The sequence below is a fragment of the Aquarana catesbeiana genome, linkage group LG02 (genome assembly GCF_042186555.1).
Source record: "Aquarana catesbeiana isolate 2022-GZ linkage group LG02, ASM4218655v1, whole genome shotgun sequence".
NCBI lineage: Eukaryota > Metazoa > Chordata > Amphibia > Anura > Ranidae > Aquarana > Aquarana catesbeiana.
Window position 1 is genome coordinate 406,499,681 of NC_133325.1, and position 13,935 is coordinate 406,513,615.

The window sequence follows — 13,935 nt, forward strand, 5'->3', positions numbered from 1 at the left end:
AGCCTAAAAAAAAATCTCCTAAACCTATATTCTTGCGCTGAGCCGCTGACTGCAGCGGCGCATGCGCACAGGGGATTCTCAGCTGAAAGCCCGGCTAATGCCAGACCTTGCTGGAACGAAGTCTCCCGTGCGCATGCACGGGAGTGACGACATCGCAGCTCCAGCCACTCACAGCGCTGGAGCCGCGATACCCGGAAAACATGTCGGCTACCTCGGCATGGACCAGGTAAGATACCGATGCCTCGTTCTAAGGTAAGTATTTCATAATGAGCTAGTATGTGGTGCATACTAGCTCATTATGCCTTTTACCTTACAGGTATAAAAAAAAAAAAAGTGTCAGTGGGTTTACTACCACTTTAAAAAAGAAAACTAATACAGCCATTACATCTAAGAATTGCTAAAGTGCAATATAACAAAATGTATGCTTTTCGGTTTAATGCTGCTTTAAAGCGGGGGTCCACCTAAACCGCCAAAAAAAAAAATATTAAAAGCCAGCAGCTACAAATACTGCAGCTGCTGACTTTTAATAAATGGCCACTTACCTGTCCCAGGGTCCAGCGATGTCGGCAGGGGACGCCGAGAACCCGCTCAGTTCTCGGCAGCTGCCGCCGCCATCCTAGGTGAGGTAATCAGGAAGTGAAGCGTTGCGGCTTCACTTCCCGGTTCCCTACTGCGCATGCGTGAGTCGCGCTGCGCATCGTAACTGGTCCCCGCTATCTCCTGGGCGCTGTGCGTTTCCCAGGAGACAGCGCGGAGGGACAGGAAGAGGCATAGACTCCCATGGGAGTCTATGCCGGAAGTGGGTGCAAATACCTGTCTTAGACAGATATCTGCACCCCCCTCCCCCCCTGAAAGGTGCCAAATGTGACACCGGAGGGGGGGAGGGTTCCAAAAAGCGGAAGTTCCATTTTTCGTGTGGAACTCCGCTTTAAGCTAGCCCTGATCTAAACCGTATTCCCATCATGTACACTAAACAATATTTTGCCCATTGGACTTTACATGAGGCACGTCATTGAGTGCACAAATCTAAGCAAAACAAATCTATCATACAGTCTCTCACAAAAGTGAGTACACTTTCACGTTTTTGTAAATATTTTAATATATCTTTTCATGTGACAACACTGAAGAAGTGACACTTTGCTACAATGTAAAGTAGTGAGTGTACAGCTTGTATAACAGTAAATTTGCTGTCCCCTCAACTCAACACACAGCCATTAACCACTTGCTTACTGGGCACTCAAACCCCCCTCTTGTCCAGACCAATTTTCAGCTTTCAGCGCTGACGCACTTTGACAATTGCGCGGTCATGCTACACTGTACCCAAATGAAATTTTTATCATTTTTTTTTCCCACAAATTGAGCTTTCTTTTGGTGGTATTTGCGGTTTTTATTTTTTGTTAAAATTTAAAAAACCGACTTTTTAAAAAAAACATTTTTTTTTTTTTTATATATATATAGTTATAAAATTTCGCAAACAGGTAATTTTTCTCCTTTATTGATGTATGCTGATAAGGTGACACTGATGGGTGGCAATAATGGGCACTGATCGGTTACACTGATTGGCACCACTGGTGGGCATTGATAGGTGGCACTTGTGGGCACAGATGAGGCATTATCTCTTCGGGACCGATGTCCCTTGCAGATAAGCCGGTGATCGGCTTTTTTTTCTCCTCGCTGTCAGCGCTGGAGAAAAAAAAAAAAAGATTACCGAGCTTTTGTTTACATCGTGATCGGCTGACAGCTGATCACGTGGTAAGGGGCCGGGACCGGCCCCTTACTCGGATCTGTGATCACCCGAGTCTCAGTGGGAGACCGTAGTCAGATGTAATATTCCTTCTTCAGGGAAATTTACACAGTTGGGTAAAGATATTTTAGGTAAAAGAATATATATACATGTAACAAAATAAGATAACAGAAACATCAGAACATGGCCTATCATGCCACTGTATAAGGTAACCAGGTCCATAGTACTTACATAATCAGACTCATTGGGGAAAGGTAAAAACAAGTGGGAAAATACATGCTGGCTGCAGAGGTCCACATATGGCAAGATAGTATCTGTGTGTCCATATGCTAGTCCAACAAAAGCGCATTCACAAAGGACGCCCAGTCCTCCCTGCAGTGATTAAATTATTGCCGCTGTAGGGAGAAATTATGCCAGGGTATTATAGGTTAAAAAAGCCTCTTGAAGTATAGAGAGGATATAAAAGAGAAATGATACCAGAAGGGTATTGTAGGTTCTAAACGCCTCTTGGAGTATAAGATATAAAAGAAAAGGGAAAAAAAGGGGTGCAACAAACTTTCAGGACAAACAGCCGTGTCTATGCACGGCTTGTCAGGGACACAGTGCTTACCTTGAACTGAGTGTCTAAATGTGATGCTGACATCCCGGTAGCGGCCAGTGAACTAACACAGGCCGTCCGGGTGTAAGCACTAAAGTACCTGATTAATTGGGAAATCGGCCAGTAAAAAAAAAAGGGGGGGTACTCACTTTTGTGAGATATTGTATATCGATATACATAAATCACACATGTTTAAAAAAAAAAAAATTAACCGCTCTTTTTATTGTACATCTTGATTTCTTGCTTGGTAATTTTTCAATGTTAACCCCCTTGTGCCTAATGGTAATGCCTAAGCACAATTTTGTAACTTTGCCATGTGTTAGTAAAACCATACATATCATCACAACTACTTTGTGTTTACAGGTAGATTATACCTTGGGTTTTTTCAGGACAAATTGGGCTTTCATTTGTTGGTAAATGGTTTTATTATGAAAGGAAAACTGTCCCAAAATAGTGAATTTTTTTAATTTATTTATTTTTTTTATTTAGCTGTATATTTCTTGTTACTATCAAAATAACAACCCAAAATTAAATTCTCCTGCTCCTGACAATCGCAGTGATACCACATACACTATAAAAAGTATAGGGACGCCTGCCTTTACACGCACATGAATTTTAATGACATCCCAGTCTTACTCCGTAGGGTTCAATATTGAGTTGGCTCTCCCTTTGCAGCTATAACAGCTTCAACTCTTCTGGGAAGGCTGTCCACAAGGTTTAGGAGTGTGTCTATGGAAATGTTTGACCATTCTTCCAAAAGCGCATTTGTGAGGTTAGGCACTGATATGGACAAGAAGGCCCCCCTCGCAATCACCGCTCTAATTCATCTAAAAGGTGTTCTGTTTTACATACCCAAATAAAATTTAAAAAAAAATCGAATTTCTTCATCAATTTAGGCCAAAGGGTATTTTGCTACATGTCTTTAGTAAAAAAACAAATCCCAAAAAGCATATATTAATTGGTTTATGCGACAGCTATAGCGTTTAAAAACTATGGTGTATATATACTGGAATGGCGGTCATCAGCGACTTATAGTGTGACTGTGATAGTGTGGCGGGCAATCTGGCACTAACAGACACTGGTTGGGAGGGACACAAACTGGTTGACACTAATGTCACTAGTGACACTAATACAGTGATAATACTGTACACTGTAACCTGTACTAATGACACTGGCTGGGAAGTAGTTAAAGTGGAGTTCCACCCAAAAATGGAACTTCCACTTTTTGGATTCCTCCCCCCCTCCGGTGTCACATTTGGCACCTTTCAGGGGGGGAGGAGGGAGCAGATATCTGTCTAATACAGGTATTTGCTTCCACTTCCTGGCATAGATCACCGCGGCGCTTGCGGTGACCTACGCCCCTTCCGGCGCCTACACTGTCCTCCACCGCTATATTCTGTGAGACAAGGAAAACAGCGGGGACCAGAGAGGACATGCAGCGCAACTCGCGCATGCGCAGTAGGGAACCAGGAAGTGAAGCCGCACAGCTTTACTTCCTTATTCCCTTACCGAGGATGGCGGCGGCGGCAGCAGCCGAGAGCCGAAGGACGGATCAGCTTCGGCTGCCGCCATTGCGGGCTCCCTGGACAGGTAAGTGTCCATATATTAAAAGTCAGCAGCTGCAGTATTTGTAGCTGCTGGCTTTTAATATTTTTTTTTCAGCGGATCTCCGCTTTAACATCAAAGGGTTTAGCCTTTACTAACAGATCTGGCTGTTTTTTTCACCCAGCTGTTCGGAGAGAAGAAACAGCCAGATTACTGTTCTGTGTACACAGAGTTCTGTGCGTTTGTAAACACAGAACTCTGTGTGTTATTGGACACAGCCGATCAGCAGGTGTCCAATCACAGCACAGATCAGCAGGGACACAGGTGCCCCAAACGTCGCCGAGCCTGCACCTGCGCCCACTAGCAGCAAATTTACTCTGAGAGGTCAGCCGTTGGTTAAAGTGATTCTAAACTTTTTTTTTTTTTTTTTTTATTTATAATAAATACCTACCTGCTCTGTGCAACGGTTTTGCACAGGGCAGCCCTGATACTCCTCTTCAGCAGTGCCCCCATAGGAAGCCATATCCTATAGGGCAGTGGTCATCAACCCTGTCCTCAGGGCCCACTAATAGGCCAGGTTTGCAAGATAATGAAATACATCACAGGTGATATCATTTGCCGCTCAGCGATTGCAGTATTCTAGTCTGCATCTCCCCAAGGTAATACATAAAACCTGGCCTGTTAGTGGGCCCTGAGGGCAGGGTTGATGACCACTGCTATAGGGGCACTCATGCAGGCTTGATCCTGAGCCCCACTTCCTGTCTATTGACACACAAAGTGCAGCTTGGCCTCACCCCCTGCTGCCTCAACAGCATGAGCCAATGGCTTCTGATGCTATCAACCTACCCTGTGAGGAGAAACAGAGCAATGCTAATCTCAGGCACAGAGCTGATCAAGACCGGGCTCAGGTACAATTTTAGGGGGGGGGTTGAACTAAGAACCACTTTAATGTGGGTTTTTTTTTTTGGGCAGCCACATGGGTTTTTGAATAGGAATAATGCACTTGAATGGGTCATGTTCAGTGGCAGTCCTGCCCACCGAATGTGATTGAGGGATAATTTTTGCCACAAAGCATCACGGACAGGGACACCTGTAGATAAAACAACTGTGCAGCTTTGACTACATTTAAATAATGCCCTTGCTATAGGTGTGGGTCATTTGCATACCTCATGAAGCCTGAGCTGCAAATTCCCAGGACATTGCTAACACGGCCTAGCTGTTACTGTTCACATCCACCATCGCAGGAGTGAGCTCTCAATTGCTGAGCTCTGAGATACATCATGCATCAGAGGATAGAAAGTGCCATGGGAGGTGGCTTGAATCAGAGAAAGCTCTCTGAGGCTCTTGGCAACAAGGTAGGATGGGATTCCATATCAGGCTTCAGGAGGTATTTAAATGGCCTATAGCAAGGACATCATTTAACCAGTTCTGGACCACTCTAAAACAGATTTACTGCTACAGGGCAGCCCTGTGCAGGATCACGTATATATATGTGATTCTGCACCTCTGCCTACGGGGGCGGGCATGCGTCGTTTTTTGCGGGTGCCGGGCACAGTATGTCCGCCGGCACCCACCGATCGTCGGTAAAACAGAGAACAGAGGTCTGATTATGTAAACAAGGCAGATCTCCGTTCTGACGGGGGGGGGAGGAACACTGGCTAGGAACACAGTTAACCCTTTGATCGCCTTAGATGTTTAACCCCTTCCCAGACAGTCATTAGTACAGTGACAGTGCATATTTTTAGCACTGATCACTTTTTTTTGTGTCCCTGGTTCTGGCAAAGTGTCAGTTTTTTTCTTTTTTTAACAAAAAACATATAGAAGAATACATATTGGCCTAAATTGAGGAAGAAATTAGATTTTTTAATTGGATGTGTTTTATAGCAGAAAGTAAAAAAAAATATATTATTTCAAAATTGTCTCTTTTTTTGTTTATTTTGCAATAAACGCAGTGGTGATCAAATGCCACCAAAAGAAACCCCCTGTTAGACTTACCGGTAAGGGTATTTCCATTAATCTTCCATAACAGCTTACTTAGATGATTGGCTCCGCCCTCTACAGGAAACACAAATCAGAAAGAGTTTAAAAGGCCCCTCCTTTACCTTGTACCTCAGTTTGTATTAAAGATAAAGAGAACCTCCACCCATGTGCATATGGGAGAAACACTCCAAACTTAAAGAACACCTAGGTCGTGAATGTAACTCCAACCAAGCCGAAGAAAACGGACATAAAAAAGGGGTGGGAATCTGGACACTGTCCTGGAAGATTCATGGAAATTCCGTTACCGGTAAGTCTTCCCCCTTCATCTTCCAGGACAGCTTACTTATAGAGGATACGCAAGATTGCAAACCTTAGGGAAGGACCACAGGTTGTAAAACTTTTCTGCCGAAGGACAGGTCCTGGCTGGAGAACATCTGAACTCTATATAGTGTTAAATGAAGGCATGTAAAGAAGACCAAACGGTTGCTTTGGATATTTCTTCCTTATACCAAGGATCTGGTAGAGTGGGTTCTGACTTTTGTAGGAGGGGCCTAATTGGAAAACTTGTAAGCCCAGAGTATAGTGTCTCGAATCCATCTAGCGATGAAACTTCTGGATGCTTTAGTACTTTTCTTGGGGCCACTAAACAAAATCCAAAGCTGAGAGGAAATCCTGAATTCTCTAGTGATTTCCAAATAATCATGTAAGCACCTTCTAGGAAGCTAAACCTTTATTTTTAGGAGAACTGCAAAACCTGTGTAGAATAATTTCCTGTGACCTTGGAAAGGAAATAGAGTCTTTGGGCAGGTATAGAGGATCTGGCTTTATAATAACCCTGTCTTCCAGGACTCTCAAAAAGAGATCTTTACAAGAGAGGGATTCCAGATCAGAGATCCTTCTACCTGAAGTTACAGCTAATAAAAAAGTGATCTTTAGTGTAAGCCACTTTAAGGTAGCTTCTTCCAGGGGCTCAAAGTGTACCTTGGTAAGTGTGTGAAGGACTAGGAATAAATCGCAAGGGGCCACCTGTTTGGGTAACCTCGGGTAGGTCTAGACCTTGCCAAGAGAAATCTCTTGATCAATGGGTACTCAGCAAGCTTCCTATCCGAGAAAACTGACAGGGCAGCAACTTGCACCCTTTCACACAGGGGCGGCACGACTTGCAGATCGCCTCAGCGAGGCGACCTGCAAATGACTTCCGCGGCGACTTGCAAAACGACTTCTGTATAGAAGTCTATGCAAGTCGCCCCAAGTCACCCCCGAAGTAGTACAGGAACCTTTTTCTAAGTTGGAGCGACTTGCGTCGCTCCTATTAGAACGGTTCCATTGTACAGAACGGGAGGCGACTTGTCAGGCAGCTAGGTCGCCTGACAAGTCGCCCCTGTGTGAACCGGCTCTTAGGGTACTAACAGAGGTTTGTACTAACAGACAAACCTCTGTCAAAGCCACTCTGGAGAAAATCCAGGATGGAGGGAAGAGAAAAGGAGTCACTCCTCCTCATTCTCTGCCAGGACCTAAAGGTCTTCCAAATATGCCCTTAAATGTTTCTAGTGACTAACTTACGACTACCCAGCATAGCGTCGATAACTTTTTCAGAACAACGCTTCAGCTGTAAGATGCGCCATTCAGCATCCAGGCCGTCAAATGGTAAATCCAAGGGCCTGGATGATAAACCGGACCCTGAAGAAGATCCCTGCACTCTGGAATTATCTGAGGGGCCACCGACCGTGCCTTCAATGCTGAAAACCAACTTCTGAGCCACCAAGGGACTATCAAAATTACATTTGTCTGTTCCCAAATGATTTTCGGTTTACCAGGGGTAGTAGAGCAAATAGAGGGAAGGCATACACTAGGCTGAAGGTCCATGGGAAGGTCAATGCATCTGTTCCTAGAGACTCCCTCTCCCCCTCTATGGAGAAGAAGGCCTCCACCTTCGTGCTCCGTTTGGATGCAAACAAATCTACTTCTGGGACACCCCATTTTTTTTTTTTTTTTTTGCCACTTCAGCAGACACGTTTGAGAGACTTAAATCAACTTTGCAGTTCATCTTTTTCGTCCCTTCATGTCACATTATAGTAGCTTGTGTCAGTCAAACATAAGTATTTATTTTATCATGCCTTATACAACGAAATAAATATCTCGCTGTTACAAAGTACTTAGCCCAACCTCCCTCCCCTCCCCTTACCCTCCACCACCACCTACCTCTGCGTACCCAACCCAAACCCTCTTATGACCTACAGTTTATCCCTTCCTCGCTAAAGTTCCTTCACATAACTCCATGATTTTTTAAATTCTTTCCAGCAATCCCATTTATCTATGGTCCTTTCATTTTCTTCTTCTAAACTATGCCCCAAACATTCCATACTATATGTTTCTTCAACCGAATCGATTCACTCCCAAATTGATGGGCATTCCTCATTTTGCCAGTTCTTGGGGATAAGTCTCTTTGCTGCATTTATTAAATGAGGTACCAATGACAATTTATGTTGTTTTACATCTCCCTCAACACCATGAAGCAACACGACCCACGGGTCTTCCGCAACTTCTTTTTTAGTGATTTCCTTGATAAGATGTAAAATCTTTTTCCAATATTTTTTAATTTTAGGGCAATCCCACCACAGATGGGCCATTGTTCCTACCTCCTTACAACCTCGTCAACATTGCACCGATTTATTCTTCTGATATTTGCTTACTTTATCTGGTGTTGCATACCATCTGGTCAAGCATTTGTAATTCATTTAAGCAGTTCTAATATCTACTTCCGAGCTTTGAGCAAGTTTCAATATTTTTCCTACAGTGTTTTTATCCCGCTGTGACCCCAGTTCCCTCTCCGATTTTGTAATATATGGCGGTATCGCCACTTCTTCTACCCTCAACAATACTCGATAAATTTTTGATATAATATTCCTTGTATCCTCGACTGAAAACAGTCGTTCCAACAGGAGGAGATCGAAACCTCCTGTAGTCATAGAAAAGCCATAACGTCTGCCATAATTTTTGTAAATATTCTCGGGTTGCCGAGAGACCAAAGGGCAAGTTTCTGAATTGCAAATGAAGTAGACCATTTTTTGTTAGGATGACAATTCTCAGAAACTTTTGATGATCTAGAAAAATAGGTACATGTAAGTAGGCCTCTCGGAGGTCCAGGGAAATCATATAAGCCTTTTGGAGTAAACGATTTCTCGCAGTGTAAGGAAAGAAATAGATGGGAGGAAGGAGTACCCAGAGGGACCTTCTTAGTATAAGACACTATGTGTCAGGTACTACATCTTATGAAAAGATACTACACAAAAAATGAACCCTAACAGCTAAATTGGGGACTTTAACGGTACCACTACAAAAAAAGTAGGTTAAAAGGTTAAAATATCAAGTATTGTACAAAAGGTAAAAAACAAATAACCACTTATTTCTCATACAAAATGAATCGTACACATAAATGACACAATATATGATACTGTTTGGTTGTTTCCTTATCAAGCCTGTAGTGATTGGGTGATGGGTTGCTTGCTGTGACTGACGCGTTTCACGGGATGCTGCCCGCTTCACCTGGAAGAGAAAATAAAACAGCCAAGCTCTATGATAATAAAGAATACAAGTTTGTCACCACAAAAAACACACATATTCAATAGAGCTATTTACATCAACACAATTATGTATACTCTACGTACCTATCATATAATTTAAAATAAAAAACATACAAAAGGAAGAAAGTAGGAAGGAAAGTATCTAATCTTTGATGACCCCTGAATCTTCAAAAGAGAGGTCTGAATTTGGAGTTCTGGGAGGGGGAGCATCTAGCTTAGGGCATTTACCGCTTCAGCCCCGGAAGATTTTACCTCCTTCCTGACCAGAGCACTTTTTGCGATTGGGCACTGCATCGCTTTAACTGACAATTGCACGGTCGTGCGACGTTACACCCAAACAAAATTGACATCCTTTTTTTTCCCACAGAGCTTTCTTTTGGTGGTATTTGATCACCTCTGCGGTTTTTATTTTTTGCGCTATATACAAAAAAAGAGCGACAATTTTGAAAAAAATTGCAATATTTTTTACTTTTTGCCATAATAAATATCCCCTAAAAATATATATATATTTTTCCTCAGTTTAGGCCAATATGTATTCTTCTACATATTTTTGGTAAAATAAAAAAAAAAAAAAAACGCAATAAGCATATATTGATTGGTTTGCGCAAAAGTTATAGCGTCTACAAAATAGGGGATAGTTTTATGGCATTTTTATTATTAATTTTTTTTTTTTTTTTTATTATTAATGGCGGCGATCTGTGATTTTTATCATGACTGCGACATTATGGCGGACACTATTTTGGGACCACTGTCATTTATACAGCGATCAGTGCTATAAAAATGCACTAATTACTGTGTAAATGGCACTGGCAGAGAAGGGGTTAAACACTAGGGGTCAATCATAGGGGTTAAGTGTGTCCTAGGTAGTGATTCTAACCGTGGGGGGGATGGGCTTCCACTCACATTACAGCGATCACTGCTCCCGATCACAGGGATCAGTGATCTCTGTCATGTCACAAGGCAGAACGGGGAAATGCCTTGTTTACATAGGCATCGCCCGTTCCGCAGCTCAGTGACACGATCGCCGGGAGACCGGCAGACATCGAGTCTGCAGGTCCTGCGGGCACGGTCACGCTGTACACAATGGGGAGTGCGTGCGCGCCCGCTAGCCCTGCCAATTAAAGGGGACATACAGGTATGCCCATTTGCCAACCGCTGCCATTGTGCCAACGTATATCGGTGTGCAGCGGTCGGCAAGTGGTTAAAGAACACCTCCTCTTTTTAGCGTTGAAGGGAAAGCGTCTCTAGAAAGAAAAAGTTTATTTTCAGGATCTTTCCATTCATCAAGTATCATGTCTGGCAATGACTGATGAACAGGAAAAGTTCTGTTTACGGCTTTGCAAGCTCCTGTACATCTTGTCTTGAAAAGAGGCCTGAGCAGGTTCCTCACTCTGTTCAGTGTAAATAGCCTTTAAAAGTTCATTGACCTCCTCAACCGAAAAGAGGTAAAGAGCTGAGCTACCAACCTCATCAGACTCTGGGGAGGAGGCTCCATCAGATGCTGAGGCTGAATTCTCACCCTCTTCCAGGTGGAAGGCCAAACAGGAACCACATGTACCAGAAGTGATGGTGCTGCCATGACAGGTCTCCCGGGACATGCTTCTCCGGCTGCACCATGTGTGACACATTCCAGGGCTTCTATAGAATGGCAGGCTGCAGAAGTCGCCTATTCCACCCAAGGCAAGTACTGCATTAGGGGAAAAAAACCTTAGCATGGGGCTTAGATTCCAGGCACACCAGGTCTGAGCATCTATATGGGGGTCCGGTAACCACAGCCACCAGAACCAGGACTCCTGGAGGGTTTTGGAAACACAAAACAAACTGAGGCACAAGGGAAAGGAGGGTCCTTTTAAACTCTTTCTAATTTGTGTGGCCTGTAGAGGGCGGAGCCAATCATCTAAGTAAACTGTCCAGGAAGATAAAGGAGAAAGCTCTATTTGTGGGGGAAAAAAAAACATAAATTGTATTCTTGTACAGCCAGGTAATTCTTAAGTAACCACTTTAATACTGGACACTTTCACCACTTCCTGCTGTCGCACTTTCACTTTAAATGACAATTATCCAGTCATGCAACGCTGTACCCAAATGAAATTTTTTTTTCATCCCCCCCCCCCAAATAGAGCTTTCTTGATGAGGAGGCACTGATGGGCATTACTGATGGGCACTGATTGACATCACACATCACAGGTAGGCATCTCTGATGGGGCTGCATTGAAAATCACTGCAATGATTATCAGTGCAGACTCCCCCCCCATGTCAGGAGAGCCGCTTATTGGCTCTCCTCTACTCACACCCTGTCAGCAGCGAATAGAGGAATGCCAATAACTGGCACTTCCTGGTAACTCTGTGATCAGACACAGCTGATCACATGGTAAAAACCCTACGTCACAGGCTCTTTACTGTGATGGGAGATGCGGTGTGTCGCAGCGACAGAACGCACTACCTAATACCGCGCTGCATGCCGAAGCGACACACCGTACTACCTAATAATGCGCTGCATGCCGAAGAGGCACACCATACTACCCAATACCACGCTGCATGCCGAAGCGACACACCGTACTACCTAATAATGCGCTGCATGCCGAAGAGGCACACCGTACTACCCAATACCGCGCTGCATGCCGAAGTGGCACACCGTACTACCCAATACCACGCTGCATGCCGAAGTGGCACACCGTACTACCCAATACCGCGCTGCATGCCGAAGTGGCACACCGCACTACCTAATATCGCGCTGCATGCCGAAGAGACACACCGTACTAATACCACGATACATGCCGAAGAGACACACCATGTACCTAATACCACGCTGCATGCCGAAGCGACACACCATGTACCTAATACCACGCTGCATGCCGAAGAGACACACCATGTACCTAATACCACGCTGCATGCCGAAGCGACACACCATGTACCTAATACCACGCTGCATGCCGAAGCGACACACCATGTACCTAATACCACGCTGCATGCCGAAGCGACACACCATGTACCTAATACCACGCTGCATGCTGAAGCGACACACCATGTACCTAATACCACGCTGCATGCCGAAGCGACACACCATGTACCTAATACCGTGCTGCATGCTGAAGCGACACACCATGTACCTAATACCGTGCTGCATGCTGAAGCGACACACCATGTACCTAATACCACGCTGCATGCTGAAGCGACACACCGTACTACCTAATATTGCGCTGCATGCCGAAGAGGCACACCATACTACCCAATACCACGCTGCATGCCGAAGCGACACACCGTACTACCTAATAATGTGCTGCATGCCGAAGAGGCACACCGTACTACCCAATACCGCGCTGCATGCCAAAGTGGCACACCGCACTACCTAATATCGCGCTGCATGCCGAAGAGACACACCGTACTAATACCACGATACATGCTGAAGAGACACACCATGTACCTAATACCACGCTGCATGCCGAAGCGACACACCATGTACCTAATACCACGCTGCATGCCGAAGAGACACACCATGTACCTAATACCACGCTGCATGCCGAAGCGACACACCATGTACCTAATACCACGCTGCATGCCGAAGCGACACACCATGTACCTAATACCACGCTGCATGCTGAAGCGACACACCATGTACCTAATACCACGCTGCATGCTGAAGCGACACACCATGTACCTAATACCACGCTGCATGCCGAAGCGACACACCACGTACCTAATACCACGCTGCATGCCGAAGCGACACACCGTGTACCTAATACCACGCTGCATGCCGAAGCGACACACCACGTACCTAATACCGTGCTGCATGCTGAAGCGACACACCATGTACCTAATACCGTGCTGCATGCTGAAGCGACACACCATGTACCTAATACCACGCTGCATGCTGAAGCGACACACCGTACTACCTAATATTGCGCTGCATGCCGAAGAGGCACACCATACTACCCAATACCACGCTGCATGCCGAAGCGACACACCGTACTACCTAATAATGTGCTGCATGCCGAAGAGGCACACCGTACTACCCAATACCGCGCTGCATGCCAAAGTGGCACACCGCACTACCTAATATCGCGCTGCATGCCGAAGAGACACACCGTACTAATACCACGATACATGCCGAAGAGACACACCATGTACCTAATACCACGCTGCATGCCGAAGCGACACACCATGTACCTAATACCACGCTGCATGCCGAAGCGACACACCATGTACCTAATACCACGCTGCATGCCGAAGCGACACACCATGTACCTAATACCGTGCTGCATGCTGAAGCGACACACCATGTACCTAATACCGTGCTGCATGCTGAAACGACACACCATGTACCTAATACCACGCTGCATGCTGAAGCGACACACCGTACTACCTAATATTGCGCTGCATGCCGAAGAGGCACACCATACTACCCAATACCACGCTGCATGCCGAAGCGACACACCGTACTACCTAATAATGTGCTGCATGCCGAAGAGGCACACCGTACTACC